Source organism: Petaurus breviceps, unplaced genomic scaffold (genome assembly GCF_028583685.1).
Source record: "Petaurus breviceps papuanus isolate PSGF00001 unplaced genomic scaffold, PetGlider_PUasm1.0 174, whole genome shotgun sequence".
Taxonomy (NCBI): domain Eukaryota; kingdom Metazoa; phylum Chordata; class Mammalia; order Diprotodontia; family Petauridae; genus Petaurus; species Petaurus breviceps.
The window spans coordinates 15547241-15558575 of NW_027185761.1; the positions used below are offsets into that span (position 1 = coordinate 15547241).

The window sequence follows — 11335 nt, forward strand, 5'->3', positions numbered from 1 at the left end:
CACACCCTTTCCCTAATCAACACACTCCCTTTATTATATAAAAATACAAACTTCTGGTGTCACACTTTCCCCTCTGTCCCTCTGTCATCATATACATCCTTATGACACACAAGTCTATGACCCAACATGTCTCTCTCTACCTCTGTTTCCTACCTCTACCTTAGCCTTTCTGACTCGTCTCAGTTTGATCTCTCTCTCTCTCTCTCTCTCTCTCTCTCTCTCTCTCTCTCTCTCTCTCTCTCTCTCTCTCTCTCTCTCTCATCAGTCACCCTTTCTTTTCCGGGGACTGTGTACTTTGCACCCTTGTCAAACCAAGTGAGAAGACTCTGGCTTGAGCTCCTTCTCCTCTATCACACATAATTCCACAACTTCACAACACAGTAACATCTCTCACACTCAAAGAAGGTGTACCCCGATCGCACACTTTACCTAGGACACACTCCCAAATAAATACACCACATCCGTGTTTACCCCAACCCCGGCAAGCAGTATGCACACCAGCTTCCCCCCACCCCCACCTCCCACCCCCATCCACTCCCCGGTTCGCTCTCTCGATCGCCCATCCCTGCCGTGGCTCAATCGCGAGCTTGCATGCTAAGTTAGGCGAGACCTACATAGATTTTGCCTATCTGCCCATCAGACGCGAGGATCTGCACTAGTAAATGATGCATTCGATGCAGTGGCCGTATTTGTTGTGTGAGTTTTGAAAGGGTTCTGATAATCTGGAAGCCAGAGATAAGGAACACCATTTATTCAGCAGCACTTTGGAAACAATTTCCAACCCTGTTCAACCCCATTCTCCTGCAGCCTCCAGGAGCCGGGCAGATAACGATTGGCTATTCATTATCTTCGCCGGGAACAAAGATTAGCCGGCCGAGATGAAAAATTACCCCCGGATAGCCGCAATAAGGAGAACCTCTGTAGGCGCCCAGGCGGACCCGCCCCCCCTTTCTCTGTCTCTGGGTCTCTGTCTCTCCCCGTCTCTAGGTTTCTCTGATTCAGTCTCTGGGTTTCTGTCTCTCTTTCCGTCTCCTTGTCTGTCTCTGCCAATGTCTCTCTGTTCCGGTTAATTCGCTTTTTCAATTTCTGCCCTCTTTTCTGTTCTGTCTACCAACGTATGCTTTGCCTGTCTGCCTGTCTTTGTCAGTTTTTCTGTCCCGTTCTCTTTATGAGTCGCTCTCTGTTTCTCTTTGGCGTTTCTCTTCCTTTTTTTTAAATTAAGCCCACACTAAAGAAGTGTTGGGGCGAAAGAAACACCCCAAGGCCACATGAATGTCCATCTCGCCTCTTCTACGGGGTAGGGGCGGAGGTAAAGAGCCACTAGGCCCGTCTTTCTTTGAATCTCCGACGTATCTTTCCTAGGAATTCGACGCCGAGATCTTGCTCCTCCCGGCACACCCGCCTTCCCTTCAACCCAGACCTTGGCTCTCTCAGGCACCCTCCTGGAAAATGAGGCGCATGGCCTGAGAGAGGAGGAGGGTACGGGGCAGTCCCTACGCAGATCTGGCAACTTCCTATCCCCGCTTCCCCTTTAATCTATGAGCCCCGAGCTCTCAGGCCCTGGACAGGATCTGAGCTCACCTGATTTTTAAAATCTTTTTTCTCCCCCACGCCCCTCTCAAACTCGGAGAAATTAACGGAACCTCTCTCTGCGAGGTCTCCAAGACTCAGTCTGCTGGGCAAGACGAAGGCTTCTCTATTAAGAGGGAAGAATGTTATAATGTTATATAATCATAATGTTAAGAGTAAATAAAGCGAGAATTCAAATCAGAAAGCCTCCAGCACTCCTCTTCCGTTCTGGGCCTTAGTTTGCTCATCTGTAAAACGAAAGGGTTGAATCAGATAATCTTTGAGGTCCCTTGAATCTGTGAATCTGTCTCAACTTGAGGCAAGGAGCCCTACTGGGGAGAAAGACCGCTCAGATTCCTACCTCCCCCCACTTCCACACCCTGGTTCTGGCCAGCTGGGCCAGACCGGGCAAGGAATGAGCCTCGAGGTTCCCATCCCCAGTCCAGCCGAATTTAGTCCCTCCGCTTCAGGGGCCCGAAGTCCCGGGTCCTAAAGACTAATTAAAGCAGTTATTTTGGAAATGTGCTGGTGGCTGCAGATAAGCTTTATCGGCGGCATATCTAACACCCGCCCCCTCCCCCAACCGTATCACAAAGACAGACAGAAAATGCCAGCGAAATGGGCCTTTAAATATATTTTCCCTGAGGCTTTTTGGTCACAATTTTTTTTTAGCCACCATTATGATGGTAATTATTTCTCTGCTCAACTTTTCTCCTCCCCAGGGCTTGGGTTTTTATAGAGTTGTCGGTCTCATGAGTGGACGTTCATGCACTATACACACACATGACATGTATACATCATATTTATATAGACCCGGATATACAGACACAGAAAGATATATACAGGCATACAACATATGTACACAGACACAAAGACATAGTTATGCAGATACATGTATACGGACATCCAGAACATAAGATATACAGAGACAAAGTACAATATATACAGACACATCCTCATAGCTTATGTTACATTCAGCGGAAGGAGATGCATGTGATATATGCATAATTCACAGATACAAACATACATTCACATGCACACTAGCAGAATTAAACGTATGCACAATGAACATAGACAAGTGAGCAACCTCCCACCTTTTCCCACTTCTGGAGTGTATGTCCATACTGGTGTATACATACTGGTGCATTTTTGTAATGATCTCTGTCTGACCTAGCTGTTTAAGTAGAAGGGCACCTTAGGTGGTCTCTGCCCCCCTTTGCTCCTAGAAGCTCCAGCCCAGCTAGACAGGTTATTTAGTCACAACTCTTGGTTTCTCTTGCCTAATTTAACTTCTGGTCCTAGGTCAGGAGTAGGCAAGTGATTTCTCTATTTCATCCTCATACCTTTCCCTACACGAGGGGTGGGGAACCTGTGGTCTCGAGACCACCTGTGGCCTTCTAGGTCCTCAAGTTCAGCCTTTTGACTTAATCCAAACTTCTCGGAGTAAATCCCCTTAATGAAAGGATTTGTTCTGTAAAAATTGGACTCAGTCAAAAGGCCGAACTTGAAGATCACATATGGTCTTGAGGCTGCAGGTTCCCCACCCCTGACCTACACTCACGCAAAGCTTCACAGTCTACAACTTGCCTAGCATAACACAACTTTTGACAAATAACCTCACTCCTACCCTCAACTTTCACTAACTGAATAGTAGACTTTTCTCATAGTTCCCTTCCTCTCCTCAAAGTGAGGGTCCCCACACTGCAAGGGACCTTGGCTTAGCTAACTAGGACTGTGTGTGATAGAAGATTGCTTCTACTTGTTCCAAACTCGTGGGTACTGTCCTGGTTGGCCCACAGAAAGGATTCTAGTGAGTTTTTCCTGAAACTGTACAAATGTGTTTCGCCATGCCTTCCAGTTATATCCATGAGTCTATGGGTGTGACTACATCAACTGATACAATGCATCCCTTTCTGTGTATATGTGTCAGTGTGTCTAAGGGTTTTTGTGTGACCTTGTGAGTGTGTATGCTTGTGTTATCATTTAGGTGTGTATGTAGCAATGTGTAGAATTGTGTGAAAGTGTGAGTGTGCGGGAATATGAGTGCTGTCTTTGTGAGTGTAAATGCTGATGCGTGTGTGAATGTCTGTGAAACTGGAGGGACTGCATTTGTACACATATTTACACACCCATGCTTCCCTATGTTTGATGATATGAGTATGTATTTGTGTAAGTAGATGTGTGTATGTATGCTTGTGTTACTGGGCGTGTGAGTATTGTGGATCTATGCTTATATGTGTGTGCATACTTAACTGAGATTGTGCCTGTCCAGAGGGTTTTATCCCCAACAAAGTCTGTATATGACAGATTCTCTGATGGGGAGAGCAGGGCAGACAGAGCCCAACCGCTAGAATGGGCAGATTCTGGGAAGGCATTCGTTACCGAGGGCAATTGGAAACCGAGCCGCTGCCCCCCCTTCCAATTCCCCTCCCCGCCCCCTCAAAGTGGGGTTGAAATAAATAGAAAGAAGCGAAGGCGCGAGCCAAGGGAAGGGGAAGTCAAGCGAGCAGCGTCCAGCTCGCCTTTTTCGGAGCTTGGAGCCTCTCTCTCGTTCGCTCTCTGGCTCTCCCACCGGGTCTGTCTCTCTCTCTCTCTTTCTCCTCCTCCGTTGTTGCTATAATATCAATTCATTTTAAAATATGAAAGTCAAGTCGCGTAGCTTGTGACAGAGCCCGACAACAAAAGGTGCACGAGGCGGACAATGCGGCGGGCTTGTAGGAAGATCGTCCTCATGCAAATGAAGGCGGCGAGCCGGGCGCGCTCATTGTGTACATAAACACGCGCCGGCTCCCGCGCCGCGCCGTCCAGGGGAGACGGACTGAGAGAAAAGCAGCCGGGAGCATTTCTGCCAGTTTGCAACACACTCCCCTGGCAACCCCTCTGCTGGCCGGGTGGCGCCTCCCTCTGTGCAGCAGCCCGCCAGGAACCCGCCGCAGCATCTCGGCAACCTCGGCGCTCTGTACTGTCCCCAGCGCCTCCTGGGAGCGGGCCGCGGCAGACAAGGACCCAGGGGAGCAACCGGGAGGCCCCGGAGAGGGCGCAGAAGCTAACTGAGCCTCGGCCGAGAAGACCTGCAAAGGGGACTCCGGACAACGTTAGCCTAAGCGCCCAGGAGAGAGGTAGGACAACTGGGCTCTGAGCGCAGGCGGAGAACTGCGCCTTGGGGACATTGGGGGCTCAGGGGTGGCGCTAGTTAAAGGACAGGTGTGCAGAAGACGCGGGTTGCGGGTGGCTGTTTGCCTCGGGAGCTCAGGGCGTTTGCTGCAAGCTTCAGGGTTTCTGGGAGCCGCCGAGAGGGGCCACTGTACCCCAGGCCCGATGTTTTCTTACGGGCCCCTGAGCCCCGCAGCCCGAGTTCCTTCCAAGCTGAGATCGCGCGGGGTGGGACTGAGAGGCGGGTAGGAGAGAGGACAGCTTGGGAACTGGAGGCTTCGGTCCCCAAGGCCAGGGTTGGGGGAGCCACACATTTCTGAAACGGCACCCAAATTCTGGGACAGGGACCACAAAAGTGTGGGAAGAGGTGGAACGAGGGGGGCAAGAAGATCCGGCCTAGTTTTTAGCTAAGGCAAGGATTTCCGTCTCCCCGGAGTCATTTTTCCTGAAACGCTATGCTAAATTCCGATTAAATAAATAAGCAGTTGGATGTCCGGGAACTCTCGATGTGCACAGCCTCGTCTTCTGCGCAGGCATTTACAATTCTCGCCCGTGGGTCCTTTCCCAGCACAGCTCCCCCAGGCCCTGGCCGGCCTGTGGTTCCAATTCAAAAAAAAGTAAGGGGCCGGGAAGAGGCCTCCAGCTAGAGGCAAAATAAAGTGACATGAAACCAAAGGGTGAGGGGCAGCCTTCAGGCCGCGCCGGCCGCAAGGAGGCAGCTGGCAGGACCAGAGGCATTCGGGGATTGGGCCTCTCGGGAGTAAATTTTTCCTCGGGTTATTTAGCTAGGGAGGACTGGAATGGATGGGACCGATAGGTGCGGGACACTTATTCTGCATTCAATCCCTCGGTTGAGGTCTTCTCTAATCACCCCAGTACAGAGTAACTTCGTCACTACACGGGCCCCAGTCTGGAAGCTTTCAGGGGCTGCTATCTCTGTCCCCTTCTTGTTGAATAAAGGATTTGGATCCAGCGAATCTTACTCTATTTATTCTTTCTGACCCTTTTCGGGTGGAGGCTCCTGGGGCCTTCTCTTGATGCCGTCTCCAGATCTGTGGCTGCAGCCTGCCTCCCTCCGCTGGAGTAGCCTGCCCCCCGGCCCCCCTCCCTCTTTTGTCCCATCTTCTACTCAAAGCCCTCCTCCCCCTTCGTGTGGCTGCGACAGTGCAGTTCTCGGGAGCCTAGGCCCTCCTGGTTGCTGGCTCTCCCTGCACCTGCCGGGCCCGGGTCCCGTGCGCTGGCTTATTCGGCTTTGCATGACTTAACCCCGTTCGTTCCTTTCTCCCTTTGCCCGCTGCACCCGGCGGCGCCTTTCAGGCCACTAGCCTCTGGGGGCTCCTTCCCCCCTCCCTCTCTTTTATTCTTCATTGCTGTGGGGTGCGACAGGAGGGGCGAAAAGCTGGGTCTCCCCCTTCTCAGTCGGGCGCCTGAGCCGGAATCCGTTTAGAGAGATTTTAATAAGAATGAGACCAGCTCAGGACTTGAGGTAGAAACTGCCAGAGAGGAAAAAACTGTGACCCAAGTTTGTGTCTTGATTAAGGGGGATTTATTAGAGAAGTATTGTTCATCTGTGCCAACCCGGCTGCCAGCCCCGGGCAGCCCGGAGATATTCGATGGTCGGGCCCAGATGCGGCACATCTGGAGAGGCCCACTAGGAACAAGAACACTGTAGTCCCTACAGGTAGCTGGTTCTCCTACTGAGCCGAAGGTCCCACTACTGCTCTGGGTCCTAAGGCCCTGGCAAGCCGAGTGTAAATTTACCCTGAAGGCTGAGGTGTTATAATCAGTTCAGCCTCTGAGGAGATGAGCCTTAGGGTCCCCCAAAGTAGCCTTCTTTGGGAAATCCGGGGCTGCAGATCCTACACTCAGGCCTCAAGGCCGGGGGGGGGGGGGGGGGGGGGGGGGCCTCCATTTTCCCGGAACAGCTGGGAATTCGTTGCATCGGAAAAAAAAAAAAACGAATTCTCCTGTGACCAGAAACATCTGGCGATTTGCTCCAGTCCCTATTGTTACCAGGGGCCCAGTCTGTCGGGTTGGGGTTAGCACTAGCCTTTGGTGGCATCAATATCGGGCTCTGGATAATCGAAATCGTTACAAACCAGACTTAATTAACGTCCTTGTCTTAAGTGCGGAATTAAGAGGTTACACCAGTAAGGATATTCTGCTGCTGAAGCTACCAGGATCTTAGTTTGGGGAGCCTAGCTTGGCCCTGCAGCTGCAGAACTGAGCGGCTATTGGTGCAGGGGCGGAAAGTCAAGGAGGGGGCTGAGGGCAAGAGAGACACTCAAAAGAAGGCCTCTGGGCCGGGCCTCCACGGCTGGACACTGTTACATTCGCCTGACTGACAAATTGCAAACAAATTGCAGGTTAACGAAATGTATTTACAAGTTGTCAAAGCGAATTCAAAGCTTGGGCCCCCATTGGGCCAAGGAAAGGTATTGAGTCGGGGAAGAGGGCAGTACAACCAAATTGGCTGGGGGGAGAAGTCCAGGATAAAGGATTAACAGAGTCCAGACCTGCAGAGCCCCCCCCACCCCAGATTTGAACAGGATGAATTGCAGATGATTTATGTGGCCCTTTTAAATAGCTTAAATAGGGTCTTTGCGGTTGAGAGGGAACTGTCATTTTATAACCCTATTAGTGGCCATTAGTGGTGTCCAGGGCTTACAGCCTTGGGGAAGGGCGGGAACCCCAACTCCAAGAAGCAGCCCAGAACAGCACATCTGCAAGGGATGGGGCCAACTGGCTCCATGCTGTAAGGAAGGCTGGGGCTGCCCTAATTGCTGCAGAGAAAGTTTGAGATGGCCCAATGTTTGGGTCTTGGATAGTGGCAGTGAAGGATAACCCGGGCCAGGGATATCCATCACTGAACTCTCAGGTTATAAAGGGTGTGAGGTGGGTAGGAGAAAAGACCGAGCCTGCTCGCTCCTGAACTGAAGAGAGGGGGCAGCTTGAAATAAACCCGGAAGAGAGAAAAAAAGAGAACGTATGTATCTGACGCCAGCTTTATAGGAGCTTCTCTTTCTGTTCCTGGAGAGCCCGGGTGACTGGGAGGCTGAGGGCAGCTGCAGTTCGGGAGAGCTGCGAGGCCCTGCTGCGTGGCGGATTTTTACATCTCTGCGCAGCCCGCTGTCCACCCTATGCCTTTTGCCTCTCCCTTCCTGTTGCACCCCCAGCAGGCTCAGGCTTTCGTGGAAACCCTAGCTGTGAGTATAGGGACTAACCATGCTGTCAGTGAAGGGCAGGAGGTGGCGATGGGGGGAAAAGAGAAGGGAAAAGATCGGGGAGATACTGGTGAGAACTGCCAAAACCTCGTTGTGAATGCAGAATCATCTTCTCCCAGGTCTGTCAGGGGTTAATCAAATTCTCTCTTCTTCTTCCTCCATTTCTCTGTCTCTCTCTCTCTCCCCTCGGTTTGATTGCAGCACCAATTAGCTGCCCATAGGAAAAGGCGAGAAGAATAGGGTTACAAAGGGAGGAAAAACTTATGGTCCCAGTGGGGCTGCCTCAGGATGAGTGAAGTTTAAACAAAGAGTAAAGTGGTCAGGGCTGTGAGCTGAACAATGCATCTTCATTCCCCGGAATGGAGCTGAGCTGAGCTGAGCTGGCCAGGACCGCTGTATGGGCCGACCCAGGGCTGAGCTGGGGGAGGGCGTTCTAGGTAGCCACTGTGACAAACGCAGAGCAGGTCAGGAGTAGACTAGGTGATTCAAACCTCGTTTGGGTACTTCGGATTCCCAAAGTAGAGTGCTTTCGGCTCTTAAGGTGGAAACTATCTGGGATAGTTTATTTTTGGTGTGGGAAGGGGGCAGTTTATTGGTCCTCTAAGATTGCAAAGATAGTAGTTTAAAATCTTCCTCAAGTGTCAGTAAAAAACCTTCAATTAAAGAAAGACTTGGATCTTTGGGAGTTTATAAGGGCATCTGAGTTCAGGTTCATGCCACATATGAGAGTGAAAATATACAACGGTTATTTACCCATATTGCCTGTTTCTTCAAGTAACTTTGTTAAATATATTTTTGTTTTTTAAATTCAATACCAGATGTCCTCTTTGAGCTCTAATCCTCCCAGTAAGTACTTTGCTACTTGAGTCCTGTTTCCCTTTAAACGAATGTGATCGCCCTTGTCAATCAAATCAAAGCCAGCCCGGGCTGTCCAATGTCAAACACCTTTCAAAGCACTTCTCTCTTCCAAAAAAATAGGAAACATTAATTAGAGCAAGTCTCCTGACCAAAGGGGCCAGTAAGCTCATTTCTACTTCTGCTAAGAAAGATACTTGGCATCTCTCAAAGCCCTTTCTGAGGACTCTCCTGTCCATGTTAAGTGCTAGTCCCCCTGCCTTGTAGAATCTACCTGGAAGATTTAATTTCTAAACACCACTCCTACATCCAGTCAGATTTTCAGCTCTCTTGTCTATTTCTATCTCACACACCCTTATGGATGTTTAAAAGCAGAACTCTTGGTTTACCTTATTCAGGAAGCAGTCCCTCCTCCCCCAAGCCTAACCCGCATACAACGCAGGAGTAAGTCACAATTTAGAAAGACAGGTTGAAGTTTCTGAGCGGGAAAGCCGTTGCCTCTCTGGTAACACTTAAGGGTCTCTTTGAACCTTAATCTTTATAAATTTAGAAAGAGGGCTTAGTTTTCTTCAATGGCAGACTTCGGTCCCAGACCCGGGGAAGGATGAGGCCCGAATTGCAGGCTGTGGGGACAGGGTTCCCGTAGAGAGGCGCCAGCCATTGAAGGAAAGAGTGTTTAACTAGCCGTGTTCCCCGACTGCCTGTGGGTCCGAAAACAGCCAAAGGCCGGCTATTTTCCATTCGGTTGAGCGGGGTAATTAAATTCGATCCCCCTCTCTCCCCCCTTGCTTGTGAGCCCCTAGAGAGGGCTGCTTCGGGAAGGGTGATAACGACACCAAGAACAGGTTATGTTGAATTTGACAGCAGGGTGCCCGGTGTCATTTATAATAACGAAGAGAACAATCTTGGTTTTTAACTTCGGACTACGATGTTGGTTATAACAACGATTATGATTTCTGATTACAGAAACAGTAGATTGTATTGATTATAACAGTATATAAACTTGAGAATTTGGGGAAAATAATTGTCTGTTTTCTGACTCAGCCTAATCAGTAGCTAAGAACTTGGCTTTCTCCTCTCCCCACCCCCTTTTCACCAGCCTGGGTCACATTCTAGTAAAACCATCGGACCTACCAGGCCGTACACTTTGGAAGCCTTCTTCTACCTCAGGTGGGTTTTTGGGGGGGGGGCGGGGGGAGGAGAAAATCTTTAGTTCCTCATCCCCAGTACTGGGGAAGCAAGAAAGTCTTCCTCACCTTGAGGATTTTTCAGCCAGGCAAAAGAGGAAGCCTAGGAGATGAAGGGAGAGGGGAGAAGATAAGACTAGACTACAGACAAGAGGGCTTCAAGCATGACAGTCTTGTTCTATTCTCTGTTCTGGGGGGATTTTCTCCTTGGGCCCAGGAGGTGGAGAACCTCTATCCCAGGTACCTACTTTTCCTCCTTTCGTGGGATAAAGTTAAAAAAAAAAGTAACGAGAGATAAAACCATCTCTTTTGAACGGCTCGATTTTTATCACCTGCGGAAAGTAGGGCTGCAAGCTCTGGGAAAAGCCCCAACACTGGCCCCTGGAGCCATGGCTATTAGGATTTGCTACAAAATCGTTCCCCAGAAGGCGCCAGCGTCACTCTAAGAAGAAAAATAATTTCAAACGACTCCCCCCTAGCTTTTTCTCCGGCCGCCCGCTGCGCGACCTCTTGGGCTCTGACCCCGAGGGCCACAGGCTAAGACAGCCCGAAAACGTGTCCCACCTACTGGCGCCTGGTTTCTCCGCCTCAGACCAGTTTTCGGTTCCCGGAGCAAGAGCCTAGGGACGCCCGGGGACGCCTCGGGTTGAGTTCCTCTTGCTTTTCCCAACCTTCCGGATCATTCTTTACCTCCCAGATAAAAAACTCTGGGGGGGAAGACTTGGGAGAGGCGAATGGAGGAGGCAAGCAAGCACGAAATGCTGTTACCTTTCCTTTCTCTGTCCTTCCTTTTCCTTCCCTCCTCTTCCCACTGCATTCCACCTCCGGACCCCGGTAAGCGTGGCTGCCTTTCCTTCTAGGGATCCACACCTTTGGGGCCTTGCGGCGCGCCTCGGTTGCTCTTGTCCCCAACTCACCCGCGCTCTCCTAGGACTGCTGACCGTCGGTCCTAAGGCCCCTGGGGCTGAGGCCGCCAGCGGCTATCGGCGAGTGGAGGGAATATGTTAAAGAAGGGAGTCGGGATGGAGAAGAATCTACGGCCCACGCTAGTGCCCAGGCTCCCCACCTCCATCTTCCACCTTTTCTTGCAGAGATTCCCTCCCCTCACCCTACCTGGGCAGACCAACAAACCTAGCGGGGAAACCGAGTTGCTGAAAGTAGGACAAATGTTGGTGTCACGCGCCTCCGCCTCCTTACCACGGGAGAGGTCGGGAACCCAGCCCCTTGGGGCCCTGGTAGGGGGTGAAGTGTCCTTGCAAGCTCGGTCCAGCCCCGGGGAGCCCGGGCGGTTGGTCCCGGGTGCAGAGGGGGTGAGAGGGCTGAGGGTCTTTTCCTTCTCGGATTATT

General features: G+C 51.0%; 1 long non-coding RNA gene across 3 annotated transcripts; it reads right to left on the minus strand.

Moving 5' to 3' along the window:
• Positions 1-6910: 6910 nt before the first annotated feature.
• LOC138158393 (uncharacterized) lies at positions 6911-11335 on the minus strand. 3 transcript variants are annotated; one of them, XR_011167630.1, is made up of 3 exons: positions 11186-11335; positions 10757-10968; positions 6911-8157 (listed from the first exon to the last, which is right to left on the minus strand). It is a non-coding gene; the product is annotated as an uncharacterized lncRNA (long non-coding RNA). The 3 variants fall into 3 exon arrangements; XR_011167631.1 differs by adding an exon at positions 10058-10091 and having other exon boundaries at positions 10757-11335; XR_011167629.1 differs by having other exon boundaries at positions 10757-11335.